We start from the raw sequence: 16,858 nt of genomic DNA, 5'->3' as shown, positions 1-16,858 counted from the left end.
AATAGTGAAATTTGTTATGACATCTTCACACATGTATGTAAGGTTTCTCTATTGTGTCTACTCCCCTACTGGTCACACTTAACACACACACATTCTCTCTCTCTCTCTCTCTCTCTCTCTCTCTCTCTCTCTCTCTCTCTCTCTCTCTCTCTCTCTCTCTCTCTCCCTCTAGCTCCTTTCCTACACCCTCATAGTTCCCCTTCTTGCTTTCACGTATTTTATTTTTCCAGAGACCCCCCCATTGAATTTCCCCACTAGGCTTTCTAAGTCTGACTTAGTTTATAATAATTTTTGTTTGCTTGTTTTTTGTTTTGCTCTGTGTAACAGCTCTGGTTATCTTGGAACTTAATCTTTGGACCAGGCTAGGCTCAAACTCACAAAGATCCACCTCCCTGCCTCTGCATCCCAAGTACTAGGATTAAAAGTGAGTGCCACCACCACCACCCAGCTTAGAATAATTTCTAATTCTGCTCATTTTCCTGAAAATGGCATAATTTCATTCTTCTTAGTGACTGTGTGTGTGTGTGTGTGTGTGTGTGTGTGTGTGTGTGTGTGTGTGTGTAATTTTTTTTAATCCATTTATCTGTTGAGGGCCCCTAGCACTTTGGGAGACCTGAAGGAGCAGCCAGACTGGACCATCCCTGCATCAGTCATCCATCCCTTCCACTGCCAGTCTGCCATTCTTTCTCAGACAGGGTCTGTTGCCAAGACTCCTGACTCCCCATCCACCCACGATTCCTCTCTGGCTGCCTTTGCTCTTTGCAGCTTGGACCATCTGCACAGACCTGTGTTTCAGTCTGTGCCCTCTGCCTGGGATACCCACCAAGTTCCCATCCATTCCTAGGACATTTCCTTAAGCTTGCAGAGGCCCAGTCACCCTTCCTAAGACGACTCTCCTCGGGCTGCAGACAGAAGTCTCTGCCTCCTGGGAACACAGAAACAAGGATCCCCTGCTCCAACAGTGTGGCGACGACGATGGTTGACATTGTCGCTGGACACCATGAGCTTCTTCCTCTTGTTTGCTTGTTGTGGTACAGGGATGCCACCCAAGGCCTTTACAGACAGCAGACAAGGATCTCTCTGCCTTTGAACTCCATCTCTAGCCTTTGGTTGGCTTGTTTGGGTTTTGGTTTTATTTGGTTGGTTGGTTCAGTTTTTGTTGTTGTTGTTGCTTGGTTTTGTTTGGAGTTTTTTTGGTTTGGGTTTTGAAAATGAGTCTCACTATGTAGCCCAGGCTGTCCTGGAGCTCCCAACCATCCTGCTTCGACTTTCTAACCACTGGGATTACAAGAGCATGCCATCACATCCAGTCATTAGAGCCATTTCCCATAAGGCAGGTAGGGTTCTGCCTCTGAGAAAAGTGAATCAGAGAAGAGATACTATGCATAAAGAGAGAGCTACCAGAAGTTACTGATGTTTTTGTGGTTTGACTAGGAGTAGGGTGAGTTGCTTTTGACACCTGAGCATATTGTTTCTGCCAGTGGAGCAGAACTGTGGTGGTGAGGCTCCGGTGAGCAATTCCTTATTGTTAGAGTGGAAGTTCCACCCAAGCCCCCTCCCCATCTCCTTCCAAACCCTGCTGCCTCTCAGAAAGCCCATCAAATGATAACCCCTCCCCCAGAGATGCTCAATACCACTCCCACAGGGTATTTAAACTGCCCCACTCCCCAGAAAACAGACCTGTGGTTTTCCAGTCTCTCTTTCCCATTTCTTCTCCAGGAGACTGGAAGGCCATCTGGGAGCATTGTATCCATTAAACACGGGCTTTTTCTAATTCGGTTTGATTTGATCTAATTTGGATTGCTGCATCAGCGGAGAGGCTTATCGGCATGCAGAAACTTTTCACTTATGGTGAGGGGCCATCACCCAATAGAGCCTGGCTCAATTCCTCATGGCCTGAGGCTATTACCCAACAGTGCCATATGTAATCCCAGCACTAGGGAGATAGAGACAGGTTGATTAAGGGCCTAAAGTCAGCCATAGCTGTATAGTAAGACCCTGTCCCTAATTAAAAAGAAAAAAATAATTAAACACACAAATTATTTTAATGCATCCCACAGGCCTTCAAAATTGATATTAAGACCCTGCGCATTTTACAGGGGCAAAGAAATATGAAATGATTTAAGCAAGACCACACAGCTAGTGAGTGACCAGGGAAGACTGAGGCCAGCCCATCATTCCCAGGAACTACTGCGATAGGGATGACCGCTTTGTGTTCTCTTATCCTGACCCTCTGTTTCTAGGCCCGCCTCGCCAACCTGACCAGGAGTCCAAGACTGGAATTGTGTGTTATCAGCAGCATAAAAGTGGTAGGTTAGTACTATCAGAAAGTCGGCGCTGACGTACATAGGGTGGCTTACTCTCTTCTTCACAATGGGATGTGGCTCCCCTCACTGCATACCTAAACCATTATTTTCCTCAAGGTCCTATAAGCTTCAAGCCCACAGTCACCCAAGTCCCCAGTACTTAGTTTAATCAAGATCCACAGTCAAGGCTCCGTCAAGCATGAGAGGGGAGGTCTCGCTTGCAGGACCGCCTCAGTTCTCAGATCAGGGGTAGGACTCAAAGCTTACAATTTAACTAATACCTGACAATTGCCATGTGCTTACTGCCTGTCAGGAAGGGCGCTGGGAGCCCTGAGATCAGTCAGTGCTCACAAGGCAGGGACCATTGCTTACCACACAGGTTGGATGAGACTCAAAAAGGTTGTGTGACATGCCCAAGGTCACGGCAGTGTTTAGGGGTAGGGGCAATGACAGAGTGGCCTTGGGTGATAGGAGCTGCAGACACTGAGGTGTGGCCAGGGGACCAGTGAGGAGGGAGAGGCCCTGAGATGCGTCGTGTCAGATACAATTTTCTCAGCTATCTCAGTAAATTCCTCAGTCCCCTGCAGGACCAGACTGTCTCCCCGACAATGATAAAATGGACAGGCCAGTTGCTCTGGTGACATCTTATTTTTGTTTCTTCCGGGCCCCTGCAGAGGCCCCCCTTGCATTCCTGGTGATGTCACCCAGCTGTGCTCCCTCGTCTCCCAGGAGGGAGCTCTGTCACCGCCAGGAAGGGGGAGGAACAGGATGGGAGGGGGACGCAGAAGGATGACACCCAGACAGGCTGCCTCTGGGCAGCTGCAGCGCCTGGAGGAATCTGGTCCAGACCATCCCAGAGCAAAACCATGGAGTTTAAGGAGAATTTTAAAGGAGGGTCAATTCTTGATGAACAGAAGCCGGATGCTAAAGCCTGACCTGCCCACACCAGAGCTGGAAAAGGAATCCAACCAAATAAATCAATCACCAAAGAGACTAGCAACCACGTTCTACCAGGAAACCTAATCCTAAACAAGGAGGGATCTGGAAAGGGGCAGGAGAGAGGACCAGGAGGGCTGACGTTCCAAAAAGATTTAATTGGTGATAGAGCCCTAGGAATATGTAAATAGTCTCTCGGTTTCTGTCCTAAAAGGAGAAACAGATGGTATGGACCAAGAACTGAGTTTTCATGTGAAAGTCACTAAGACTCAGAGAACTCCATTTAAAATGTACATAACTCGATTGTTATCTCCAAGGGGTGGGGGGACCCCTCACCCAGGTTTCCTCTTACAGCAGCCCCCTCCCCACCTAGGACCTGGGACTACATCCTTCTGCCTTGTTTTCCCGGCCCCTCCTCCAAAGCCCTGGGGTTGGCGGCTGGAAACGGAGGGAAGGATGCTGAGGAGTTCCGTTGGGGGGGTCTGGTTACAAAGCCCCTGTGGCTAAACCTTTAACTCAGAGATCATCTAAACAAGGTTTCACAATTTCCGAGCCCTGCCTTTCCTCAAAAGAGTCCAGCAACAAGGAACCTTGTTCCTCCTTAAGCAGCCTAACCTGGACGTTGGACTTGATACAGGGCAAACCAAATCTACCTCCACAAAAGCTTTTGCTCTTTGGCCCTACAAGAAGCAGAATGGATCCTTCTGTCTCAGAGCAAGTCTTTCTAGAAGCCCTCTGGACTGCAGGTGCTGTGGAGCCTTAATAAAATAAAATAAAAAGTGGCTTGTGATAGGAAGGGTGTGGCTTTGGTTGAACACTTGCCTAGCATGAGGCCCTAAGTGCAATCCCCAGATATATATGAGAGGTGCATGAAAGGACTTGGAGAGACAGAGAGCCAACTGTGTTCTAACCCTCGGTTTTGTCATCTACAGATGGGCAAGCAGGTGCCCTGCTTTCCAATACAGAGAAGGAGAAATGAACATGAGGAGTCATCTGTAAACAGTTCTATAAAAGTGAGTGGCAACTGAAGGAGGACCAGAAGCCATGGATGAGAGGGCCGGGGTGCTCTTCCTCCTCGCCAAAAAGGAATGGAATCGAACAGCCTCTCGCACAGTCCTGGCACAGGCACCAGGCTTCCACACCCACCAATCTGCAGGCAATGTCCCTGACTCTGTGCAGGGGAAGACACAAAGGTATCACAAGGCAGTGGGGAAGGGTGCTCTTTGCATTGTGAAACTGTTTAGCAAACGTGAGCCCGTCCCCATGCATGCAGTGTGTGTACAGAGTGCCATATGGGAAACCCTCCTGAACCCATCAGCCACACATACGATACTAATCTGGCTAGGAGGTCAAATGACCACCAGCTCTGCCCACATATGTCTGTATCCTGGTCTCCAGAGCTGAGACCATGCTACTTTACATGGCAAAAAGCAATCCCTTAGCTGTATCTTAGAGTGAGTTTACTAGGTGACCTAATGTAGGTACTTGGAAAAGGGATCAGGAAAATCCAAGTGTGTGCGCTGATGGCAGCTAAGGTCAATGGATGCCAGGCTGTGAACCATGGAACCTGGTCAGACTCCAGGTTGGAAAGAGGAGGGAAATGTATTCTCTCCTGAAACCTCCAGAAGGACGCAGCTCGGCCAAGCCATTTGGGTTCCTAACCTGTGGAATGATCAGATGACAAAGCTGTGCTGTTGTGAGTCACTGAGATAAATGGTAGTGATTTGTTACAGCAGCAGTGGGGGGGGGGGACAAGTAGGGAGAGGGAAAAGAGGAAGAAGGAGGAGGAGAAACGGAGGGAGGGAGGGCGGGAGGGGAAGGAAGAGGGTGCTGTGGAATAACCCTTCTGTACACTGTATATATGTATTACTCTCATTGTTAATAAAAAGCTGATTGGCCAGTCTTCAGGACTGCTGTCTCCTGGATCTTCACACCCCTGCATCCTTTCATCCTGTTACCTGTCTCAGAGACTCTCCCTGGCTGCCCTGGCTGCCCCTTGTCTCCGATGGCCCAGTAATCCACTGGCAGATTATAAGATCAATGCTTGGTGACTCCGTTAAACTGTTGAGCTTGCCCCATACGCTAAAGGTAAGCAGTACGCGCTGCGTGGTCTTATGCCAACTTGAAACACGCTAGAGTCAGCTGAGAGGAGGGGGCTTCAGTTGAGAGAATGCCCCCCTAAGACTGGACTGTAGGCGACTGTAGAGCACTTTCTTAATTTCTGATTGATGGGAGAGGGCCCAGCCCATGGTGGGCGGTGCCATCTCTGGGTTAATGGTCCTGGGTTCTATAAGAAAGCAGGCTGACGCTGTGTGATGGTGGCGCACGCCTTTAATCCCAGCACTCGGGCGGCAGAGGCAGGCGGATCTCTGTGAGTTCGAGACCACAGAGCTAGTTCCAGGACAGTCTCCAAAGCCACAGAGAAACCCTGTCTCAAAAAAAAAACAAAGAAAGAAAGAAAGGAAGGAAGGAAGAAGGAAAGAAAGAAAGAGAGAGAGAAAGAAAGGAAGGAAGAAGGAAAGAGAGAAAGAAAGGAAGGAAGAAGGAAAGAGACAGAGAGAGAGAGAGAGAGAGAGAGAGAGAGAGAGAGAGAGAGAGAGAGAGAGAGAAAGCTGGGCAAGCCACGAAGAGCAAGCCAGCTCTCCTCCATGGCCTCTGCATCAGCTCCTGCCTCCAGGTTCCTGGCTTGTTTGGTTCCTGTCCTGACTTCGTTCAATGATGAACAGTGATGTAGACACGTAAGTGAAACAAACTCTTTCTTCCCCAACTTGCTTTTGGTCACTGTGTTTTGTCACCGCAGTAATAACCCAAGCTAAGATGCAGTGTCATAACTTAGCAGTTTTGTTTTTCTAGTGTGAATCTTATATGTGTGTGCTGGACTGCAATGTAAGATCACTTTGTTCCAACAGACCGAAATCATTTCACATCTTCATGCAACACTAGAGAAAAGATAGCCCCGTTAACAAATGGTGCAGTCAAAATGAGATATCCATGTGTAGAATGAAACTAGATCTTTGTATCTCACCATGCACAAAAAATCAAATTCAAATGGATCAAACACCTAAGTGAAAGACCTGAAACTCCAAAAGCACTAGAGGAAAATGCTTCAAGACACAGACATAGGCAAGAACTTTCTCAGTGGGCTAAATGTGCTCTTAAACATGGCCGACAACTGGCAAATGGGGCTTGTGAAATTCAAAGCCGTCTGTAGAGCAAGGGAGACTGTTAATCAAGTGAAAAGGTATCCTGCGAGTGAGAAATGGTCTCTTCAAGCCATGTGTCTGACAGGGGGTTACTATCTGGGATACATAAAGAACACAGATACTTAGCAAGAAATCCACCCAATCAATAAATGGGCTAATAAAATGTGAAAAAAGAAAGTCCTCAAAGACGAAGACAAACGCCTAGCAAGCACCAGCTCTCATAACATGCCAACCAAAACTACATGAGGCTTCCATCCCACTACAGTCAGAAAGACAGGTTTTGGAGAAAACAAATGCTAGCTGGGATATAGACAAAAGGGAGCTGTTGTGCACTGCTAGCAGGAGTGTGAACTTGGATAGCCATTGTGGAAACCAGTATGGAAGTTTCTCAAAAAAAAACTAGCAGTGGATCTTCCATATGGCCCAGCTAAGGCCTCCAAAACACGGAGACGCTTGCATATCAGTATCAATTGCATCACTCACCACTCACAAGAGCTAAGTCATGGAGCTGACCTAGGTATCCAGCAGCAGAAGAAAGGGTAAGGAACATACTGTGTAAACACACAATGGAATTTTTCAGTCTTAAAAACAAACCATGCCATTTATACAACTGGAGATAATTGTCAGTCTCAGAAGGACAAATGCCATGTTTTCTCTCATTTGTGGTACAGATTTATGTATCTATACATGAGAATCATTTACAAACGAGTCATGGAAGTTGGCATAAAGCTGCCTAGGGGACAAAGGGAACCATTGGAAGTGGAAGAGGAAAAGTCGGGAGGTATGACAGGAATACGCCCAACATTCAGTATATCCACTCATGGATCTGGAGTAAAAGAAAATATTTTTACAAACTGGAGTTGGGGAGATGCCTCAGTAAGTACAGTGCTTGCTGAGCAAGCATGGGGACCTTGGCTGGATCCTCAGGCACCCACATAAAAGGCATGCATAGTGGGAAGCATGTGAAACCCCACTAAAGAGAGAGGGATACAGAAAGGACTCCAGATTCAGTGAGAGACTCTGCCTCAAACAATAGTGTGGAGAGTGACAGAGGAAGACACTTGATACCAATCTCTGATCTTCACACACACGGATGCACAGGTGTGCACATGACCACACACACACAGCTTTTTGTGTGTTTGTTTTATCAAGTACAATGGTTCTTGCCTGTAATCCCAGAACTTTGGAGCCTGATGCAGGAGGAATTCCATGAACAGACAAATCTGAGCTACATGAGAGCTACGGAGACCCTGCCTTAAAGATAAATAAATAATCACTCTAACTGATTATACTGTTAAATTTTCGCCAGAGTTCCCAACACCTGAAAATCATATACATACATACATACATACATACATACATACATACATACATATACATATATATAATCCCCCACCTCTTCCAAAATCATGTAATCTCCAGATTGTGGAGATTTTGCCTGTAGCTTCCCTCCACCCAATTTCTAGTATAAGACCTCCTACTCTGTAGGCAGACAACTGAGATTTATCACAAGAATAGAAGAACAAAAGAGCCTATGACTTCAAGGCTTACTTTTGCTTAGGAAAGGAATAGCATTGATGTAGGAATATATTTAGTAACTAGTAGCAGGAGTGGCACACAGGGAGGCACAGATCGTGAACACATATTGAAATATACTACATATGGGGATGTAAAATAAAGGAGGTATTCCAGGCTCTTGAGTCATCTGGGAAGACTGACTAGCTGTAGACAGCCCATGGTACAGATGAGTCCTGTCTGGACTGCTGAGACCACAGCCACCTCTTTTCATTTGGCCAATGAAGACAGACAGCCCAAGGAACAGAAATGACTCTTCCCAGAGAAGACAGCCATGGAAACCTAGAAGATCCCTGAGCCAAGATCAGTCTCTCTCTGCAGCCTAAATAACATCTCTGGGCGTGACCAGTGCCCAGTAGGGTTAAACCAACAACACTTGAGTCCTGGAGCCCAAACAAATCAACAACCCAGGTCAGAATGGGTCATCCAGTTCTAGCGCAAACAGTACCACACACAGACACACACACACACACACACAGACACACACACACACACACACACACACACACACACACGCTATTCCCATCCAATGCTCTCCTCTGTGACATTTCCTCCAGGAACTTAGTGACACAGCATATGGTCTAAAAATATTCATCCCTGGGTCTTGGGGAGATGACTCAGGCAGTGAAATGCTTGCCTCGTACACATGGAGACCCCTAACATTGGAGAGGTAGAAATAGGCAGATCTGAGGCCTGCTAGCCTGCCAACCTCACCTACTCAATGAGGCCCAGGTCCCACTGAATGACCCTGTCTCATAATCAAGGCAGGACTTGTGAGATAGCTCAGCAGGCAAAGGCAGTAAAGCCTTGCCACCAAACCTGAGGATGTGAATTCAATCCTCAAGATCCACATGATGGAGGAAGAGAGCCATCTCCTGTCCTTTGACCTCCACACATACATGCACAATGCATGCAAGACACACAGACACAAACGATAAAGTAATATTTTAAATGTCAACTAAATAAACATATGGTGGAAGGCTACTGGGGAACAACACCTGAAGTTGACCTCTGTCCACCACACACACAGAAACACATACGTATGTCTACTCACACACATACATTCCACACATATGTCCCATACTCATTTTCTCTCTCTCTCTCTCTCTCTCTCTCTCTCTCTCTCTCTCTCTCTCTCTCACACACACACACACACACACACACACACACACATACACACACACACACACACACACCACAAATACTACCCCTATTCCTAAGCTGGACATGGTAGTACACACCAGTTATCTTAGCTCTTGGGAGACTGAGGCAAGACATAGTAACTACTTTGAGGCCATTCTGGTCTCAGCCTTGAATCAGACATAACTGGCTTCCAATAGACCTGTGTCTATTGCCTATTAGTCCAGAAATATGGACCACATTTTTATCCTCACTAAACCTCTCTTTCATTATCATTAAAATGGCTCATGGGCCAGAGGTGTAGCGCAATGGTAGAGCACTTAGCTAGCGAGCATTAGTCCTTGGAACTAATCCTCAAAACTTCAAAACAAATAAGAATAACAGTTAACAACTGAATGAAAAGAACAGACCTTGTAGTGGTTGTTTCTCATGGTTGTGACAAAAATACCTGACAATGGAGCTGAAGAGATGACTCAACAGTTAAAACACTGGCTGCCCACTCCACAGAGAGAGATAATCTCTCAGCCTAGAAAAATTTGGAGGGCCTAGTCCCTACTCCAAATGATGTGACAGACTTTGAAGATCCTCCATGGAAGACTTCACCCTCCCTGGGGAGCAGAAAGGGATGAGATAGGGGGTCCAAGGGGGGGCAGGAGAGGAGGGGAGGGAGAGGGAACAGGGATTGACATGTAAAACAAGATTGTTTCTAATTTAAATAAAAAATTTGTATAAAAAAAGAAAAACCACACTGGCTGCTCTCCCAAAGGCCCCAGATTAGAGATGCCCAGCACCTACATGGGTCACTCATAACCATCTGTAACTCCAGTTCCAAGGGATCCAGAGCGAGAGCAGGGTGACCTCCAGTCACTTCGTTTAAGTGGTGCACACACATACCAGGAGGCAAAACATTCATACACACAAAATTTAAAAATAAAAATTAAAAATTCCTACTAAAAGGCTGTTAGTCATGGAATGAAAGTAGGACACAGAGCTGAACTGTGGACAGAATTATCACCATAGAATTTCTCAATCTTTGTGAGATTTTTTTAAATAGGTCCTAAAGACTTCACTATTTAAATCTTTTCGTTACATTCAGAGAGAGAGAGAGAGAGAGAGAGAGAGAGAGAGAGAGAGGGAGGGAGGGAGGGAGGGAGGGAGGGAGGGAGGGAGGGAGGGAGAGGGAGAGGGAGAGGGAGAGAGAGAGAGTTTGTTGCCTTTTTTAAGCCTGTTAAAAATACCTAACCACAAAAAAAAACTTTTAAAAGAGAGTGTTTTGTTTTTCACTCATAGTTTAAAGGTAAAGTTGATGGGAAAGGTGGACACTCTGGTGGCTCTGTCTGTGACAGCAGGAGTGTGAAGCAGATGGCTATACTGTGTTCCTGATCAGGAAACAGGTAACTAAGGTGGGCCTTTGCAAGTTAGAGCCCAGTCCCTGTTTCGGTCTTCTGGTCTACCTGCATGTGAACAGTCTTACCACACGCTCCTACTGCCATCACTGAGATTCTTGACCAGGCCTTCCCTGTGGTGACAGACTGAAACCATGAACCAAAAGAACCTATTCCTTCTTTAAGTTGTTTCTTTAGGATGTTTTGGTTCCAGAGACACAGAAGTAACCAACACATATGGTTGGCTCTGTGACTACAATGCCTAAAGGCTGTCATTTCTCCCTGGCGGCGCAGCCTGCCGGAGTGTTGGTTATCTCTTACTGGCTAGAAGCTTTCCGTAGTGGGTACAAATTTATATCCCTGAGCTTCCCTTATCTACAAGTGGGTCCCACAAAATATATCCATATTCTAGAACACCTGCATTCTAGCATATTTAGGGAAAGGAACCCTGAACATGAAATGAAAGTATCTCATAAGAGATCATCAGATTACCTACACAGGTCCTAGATTTAACGACAAGTGTCAGAGAGACACATGAAGAAGACAAGACTTTGTTGTAAGGACAGAAGCCAAGACATGTAGCCTGATACTAGGGGACACTTGAGCTGCCAGAATCAGAAAAGGGCAAGGAGGAAATCTTCCCTGGAGCCATCAAAGGGAGGCAACCCTGTTGGCACCTTGGTTTTGGGCACATGGCCTTCTGAGCTAGAGGAAATACATTTTGTGTCTGTAACATAGTCATCTCAGCCTGGGAAATGAACACTTTGTGAGCGCCCACTGTTCCAGCCCAGTGCCTCCGGGACTGCCTTCACTAACGGAAGAACTTTAAGATGTAGGCTCAGACTTGAGTTCAGGTAGCTAGCATCTAATGACACTGGAGTTCCTTTGTCTCTCTACTTGCAACTTGCTCTGAAACAGGCTTGCTATGTGGCATAGGAACAATAATTGGTACATGCTTGATGGGAGTCCATTGCACAGGGAAAAATGAGCTCCTTGCTCAGCTTCCCCGAAGCCTTATCCTCAAGCCAGAGCAGACCACAGGGGGGCTGGAATTTTGAAGATAAAATCCCAGGCCTATACTTACAGGAAATGAATCCCAAGAATGCCCCCAACTAGGAGTTGGAGATTGTCTGGAGTACCCAAGCGTCCACTTGGCAGAGACTTGGGGTCTGCCACTTTCTTGGTGACCAGAAAAACATTGGAGTCCACGCAGACATTTTCCGTATGATCATTCAGAAGAGAACATTAAAAAATTGGTCATTATGGAGAATGAGATTCTAGCAGGAGCATCAGACCTGTCAGGAGTCCCTGGATGGTGGCCCGATGACCTAAAGTGAAGCATCAGAACAGAGCATGAAAAGCAAGAGCCGTGAGGAAGAAATGAATTTAGCCTGGCCCATTTGGACCAGAGATGGGAAGTAATCTAGATGCTGAGCACACAGGCACATCCCACAGTCCTAAGGTCTCCTCAAGGAAGTCCCCAGGGGTGACCAAAGCCATTTGGCTCAAGTATGTAGGATTTCCCCACTTGGGGCTCCTGTGGGTTCAAGGCAGGTGGTTTCAGAGCGGGCAGCAGAAGGGGATACCTAGAACCAAGGTGCCAATGTGCCAGGCTGACTCGGGCCTGTTAGTTAGACGTTAGACTCCAGAGGCTCCACTCTGAACCCTGCTGTCATGCTTTCCCTTCTCAGCTACAAAATCAGGACCACAGCTCCCTCCCCGTGGATCCTCATTCACCATCGCTTGCACATCCTGAGTCATACGTGAATGTTCCCCTCATGCTGGCCAGTGCGACTGCTTAGGACTACATCCCACCATCCTGGTCTCCTAAGACCTCAGGAGCTGAATAATTGCTTTGATACTTATTTTGGTACCTACAGGCTGGCGAGGCATCTCATCGAGTAAGGGTGCTTGCTGTGCAGACTGACAACCTATTTGATACTCAGAAATCATGTGATACAAGGGGAAGGCCGATTCCACAAGCTCTCCTCCAACCTCCACATACTATATAGTGGCACATGGATGTCTACACGCATGTGCCCATACATACACATAAATAAGTGTAAAAAAAATTAAAAGGACGTGTTAGCTACTCTCTTATATGAACCCTTGCCCTAGATAGCCTTCATCTGACTTTCACATCAGCTTTATTACAATTGTTGCCATAAGTCAGTATCTATCATCATGAAAAAAAAAAGAGGAATGTAAAAGGGAAACTGAGGGCTGGGGACGTATCTCTGTTGACAGAGTGCTTTGCCTAGAGTGCATAAAGCCCTAGGTTTGATTCCCACACCACATAAATTGGAAGTAGAGTCACGGTGTTGGTGGCAGAGTGGGATATGATCTGAGCAATTGAGAGGTAGAAGCTGGAGGATTAGGAAATCAAGGTCACCCTTAGCTACATCGAAAGTTCAAGGCTAGCCTGGGATATATGAGAAGGTGAAGGAAAGCAATGAAGGAGGGAAGAGGAGGGGAGGGGAGGCTAGCTAGCTGACTTGTAAGTTCAGAATCAAGAAGACGCAGGGACGTCTGCCACAGGGACCACATTCTATAACTAAAAGTAAATGTGCCCTTCCTTCAGGAGACCCATTGAGACAGGGAATTAACACCATTTTTCAAGGGAAGAGGGGCACAGAGTTCCACCTGTGTGCAAAGATACCCAAAACCTCCCAGGGGACCCCTAAGCATACTGGATTTTTAAAACCCTGTCCAAGGGCCTGTGGAAGAGGCGTCTCCCCAGAAACACAGAGGTAGCTCTCTCAGATCAGGCCTTGCTCCCATTGAGCCCCAAGCAGTTCTGAGAGCTTACTTCAATTACTTAAATTCCTGGTCTCTGTCATTTGAAGACAACTCCCTTGCATGGTTCTGGATCAAATGGGGTGAGTTACAGGACACACAGTTTAGGCAGATGACAACTGTCAGGGGCTGGTAACTCTTGCAAAACAGGGTAAGGTTTTTCTTGAGCTGTTCCAATGTTCCCCCTCAAAAAAGCCAAGCGTTGGCATGACTAAATGTTGGGCCAACAGCACCACCTCGTGGTCACGATGAGATCTGGCACATGTCACCAAAAACCACTTTCTCAGCCAGAACATAATTCTCAAACCACAAGAAGACAGCTCCCCCAGAGAGCATTGGTTGAGAGAGGCCCCAAGGCCAGGCAGGGAACATTAGCTGACCTATATATTCCCCTGTGAAGAAATAACAGCTGATATTGTCCATGAAGATGGGCTCCACCCATCTTAGAAAAGGCAATTCCCTTCCCCTAACTTGCTCTTTAATCTGTATAATGGCAACAAAACTCTTTTTTTTGTAGATATAAACAATGAGAAAACATAATCCCAATAACAGACATTTGTTAGACACTTAACAGTATTTTTTAAATTGTATTTGATGCTAAGAGTTACCCCAAAAATGTCCCATATGCCCTGAGAAGACATCCAACCATCTCTCCTGTGAGCCACATGGCATTCTTTTCCGTCGCCTTCCAGAGACATGGTTCCAAAGCCAGGTCAGTTTCGGAAGACCCTATCAGAGTTGAGACTCTCGGAGAATGGCAAAGGAAGGAGAGCATTATGCCAGCACATAGTCTACAGCGATGCTAAGCATTTGAGATACCAAGATTTAACGTGGTCCCCGGTCCCAACAAGATATCACTCTAAAAATCGAGGCATAAGAATAAACACGTGCTTAACGGACCAGGTACTCTGCTGAGTTGTATGCTGCTCAGGAAGCAGCACAGAGAGGGAAGTGCCCAATGCAGGCTGATGGAGTTGGAATGATTCAACCATTCAGCAAGTGTATGAAAACCTGCTGTATCCCAGGCACAGTGGGGACCTGGAAAACAAAGAATGAATAATTCTATCAATGACCTCAAGGAGTCTGCAGTCAGTGTGGGCAAGGGGTAGTGTCGAGACGACACGGCATGTGCTTGGGACTGCAGATGGCATTCCTTAGAGGTGGACCGGACTCAGAGAGGACGAGCTGAAAAGGGCAGAGGCCGCCGGGAAGTTCCTCCACGCCTGCCCGCCGCATCTTCTAAGCTGCCTCCTTGCTTGCAGATTCCAGAAACAGATTTTTCTTCAATTCAGTGCTGTAACATGTACTCTTCCCGCCAGCCTGGTCCCAGAGCCGCATCATTCCAAATGAACAGACAGGAGGCTATATTAATTATGAAGCTGTTGGCTGTTCACGATGCCATGTTTAAGATTTGTTTGTCACCTTTGATCCCCTTTCCCCAAGGGTTGCAGAGAAAGAAACTCTACTGTAGAGACCACAACAGTGGTTCTCAACCTGTGGGTCTTGACCCCTTCGGGGGTTTCATATCAGATATCCTGCATATCAGATATTTACATGACAATTCGTAACAGTAGCAAAATTATAGTCATGAAGTAACAATGAAATAATTTTATGGTTGGGGCCACCACATTATGAGGAACTGTATTAAAGGGTCTCATCATTAGGAAAGTTGAGAACCACTGGTCACCCAGAACATTCCCAGAAAGGCCTTCCGTTCACACACTTTAACATTGATGACACCCACTGCCCCAATCCTCTCAGCAGGGACTCCTCTCTCCAATGTGACCTTCTCATTGGCAACTTCCATCTTCTGCTCTTGAAACCTCAGCGCCAAGGCCTGGAGGAGCTCAGGAAAAGTACCACAGGGGAGTGAGTCACACAGAGACTCCACTATCTCTCCTCATAAATTCCAAGGGAAGTGAGAGGAAACTACCAGTGGCCCCTCCCACCCCGGAAGTTCCGTTTCCTGCACACCTACTGAGCACATCCACTCTTCAGCAGAGAGCAAGGCCATAAGAAACTTGGGACTGGAATTCATAACCAAATTTACAACTTCCTAGTTGGATGGGTTTGCACTAGTTACTTGAAACTCTTGGGGCCTCACTTCCTTAGAGAAGGAAAGATGAGGTTATAGGAAAGAGTAAATGAAATACAATAGCATAGTCAGACTCGAGAGACTTCTGGACACATGTGAGAGTTTGCTAGACATTCGCTGTCATGCAACAAAGCACTGTTTCTTAAGCATCTACTATGCACCAAGTCTGAACTGCAGTTGTGAAGCCCCAAGTCTTGGTCCTTGTCTTACAAAGTTTACAGTCAGAAGAGGAAGGGCTATGTAATCCCCAACCGTGAGCAGTTGGAGGGGGAAATGGGTAGTGTTAACAGAGAGACTAGAAAGACTAAGAGGAAGCAATGGAATTAGGCTACGAGCAATGACATTTAAGCTGAGACGAAAAGGATGTGCAGGATAAAGGTGATGAGCTATGGGGATAGATGCCAAAACCTGGAGGTGGCCAAGAACACTGAGCCATCAGAAACCAGGAGAGGAGAGTCCAGGGTAGCTGACCATGTGGCCAACAAGAGAAAAAGGGTTGGAAAAGCAGGCTGCCTTCAGCTCCCCTGGGGCTACATGAGAGATCAACATTTCACTCTACATCAGAGGGAAGCCAGGAGGACAGAGTATGCAGACATAACTTAGTTTGTGTTTTCTAAAAACCCCTGTGCTGATAACCATGGGTACCTAACCCAGAACATCTTAAAAGAAGTGACTGTAACCAGGGAGACAGCTGGGATGGTAGCAATGCACATGAAAATATGGACAAACAACTTGATGGTCGGCTGGATTTGGGAAGCAATGGAGCGTGGACGATGAAGACCTTTAACTCAGGTGAATGAAGACTGAAGAAGGACCAAATGAGCAGGGAGACAAAAAAGTCAGTTGTGGCAATGCCAGACGTATCATTCCATAAGAGAATGCGGAATATCAAAGAAATAAATACCTGTAGGAATATGCATTTGGGAATAAGAACATATAGATACATTTATCAAGTAATATGAAGGAATAGACTCACAATGTCCTTTCTGAGTTGCTGTGGAACAATCTCTGTACACTGTAAATGTGCATTCTCTCATTGTTAATAAAAATATCTGATTGACCAATAAATGGGCAGGAAGAGATTGGGTGACATAACTTGAGGTAGAGAGAATTCTGGGAGGAAGAAAGGTAGAGTCCCAAAAATCACCAACCAGACAGAGAACAAGTCAGACATACAAAATGGAACATGAGCTTCAGGGCAGTACATGGATTAATAGAAATAGGTTGAGTTGTAAGAGCTAGTTAGTAATAAGCCTTAGCTATTGGCCGAGCATTTATGATTAATATAAGCCTTAGACTGGTTATTTGGGACCAGGAAGTCGGGACAGAAAATGACAGTTTGTCATTCTGGAAGCTCACAAAACATAGCCCAGAATATAGGAGTGCACAATAGGCTTGAACTGTAAGCAAACAGTAGCTGAA

This window comes from Mesocricetus auratus, unplaced genomic scaffold (genome assembly GCF_017639785.1).
Source record: "Mesocricetus auratus isolate SY011 unplaced genomic scaffold, BCM_Maur_2.0 Super-Scaffold_100007, whole genome shotgun sequence".
Lineage (NCBI taxonomy): Eukaryota > Metazoa > Chordata > Mammalia > Rodentia > Cricetidae > Mesocricetus > Mesocricetus auratus.
The sequence above is the reverse complement of the archived record's forward strand: the minus strand, read 5'-3'. Positions refer to the sequence as shown.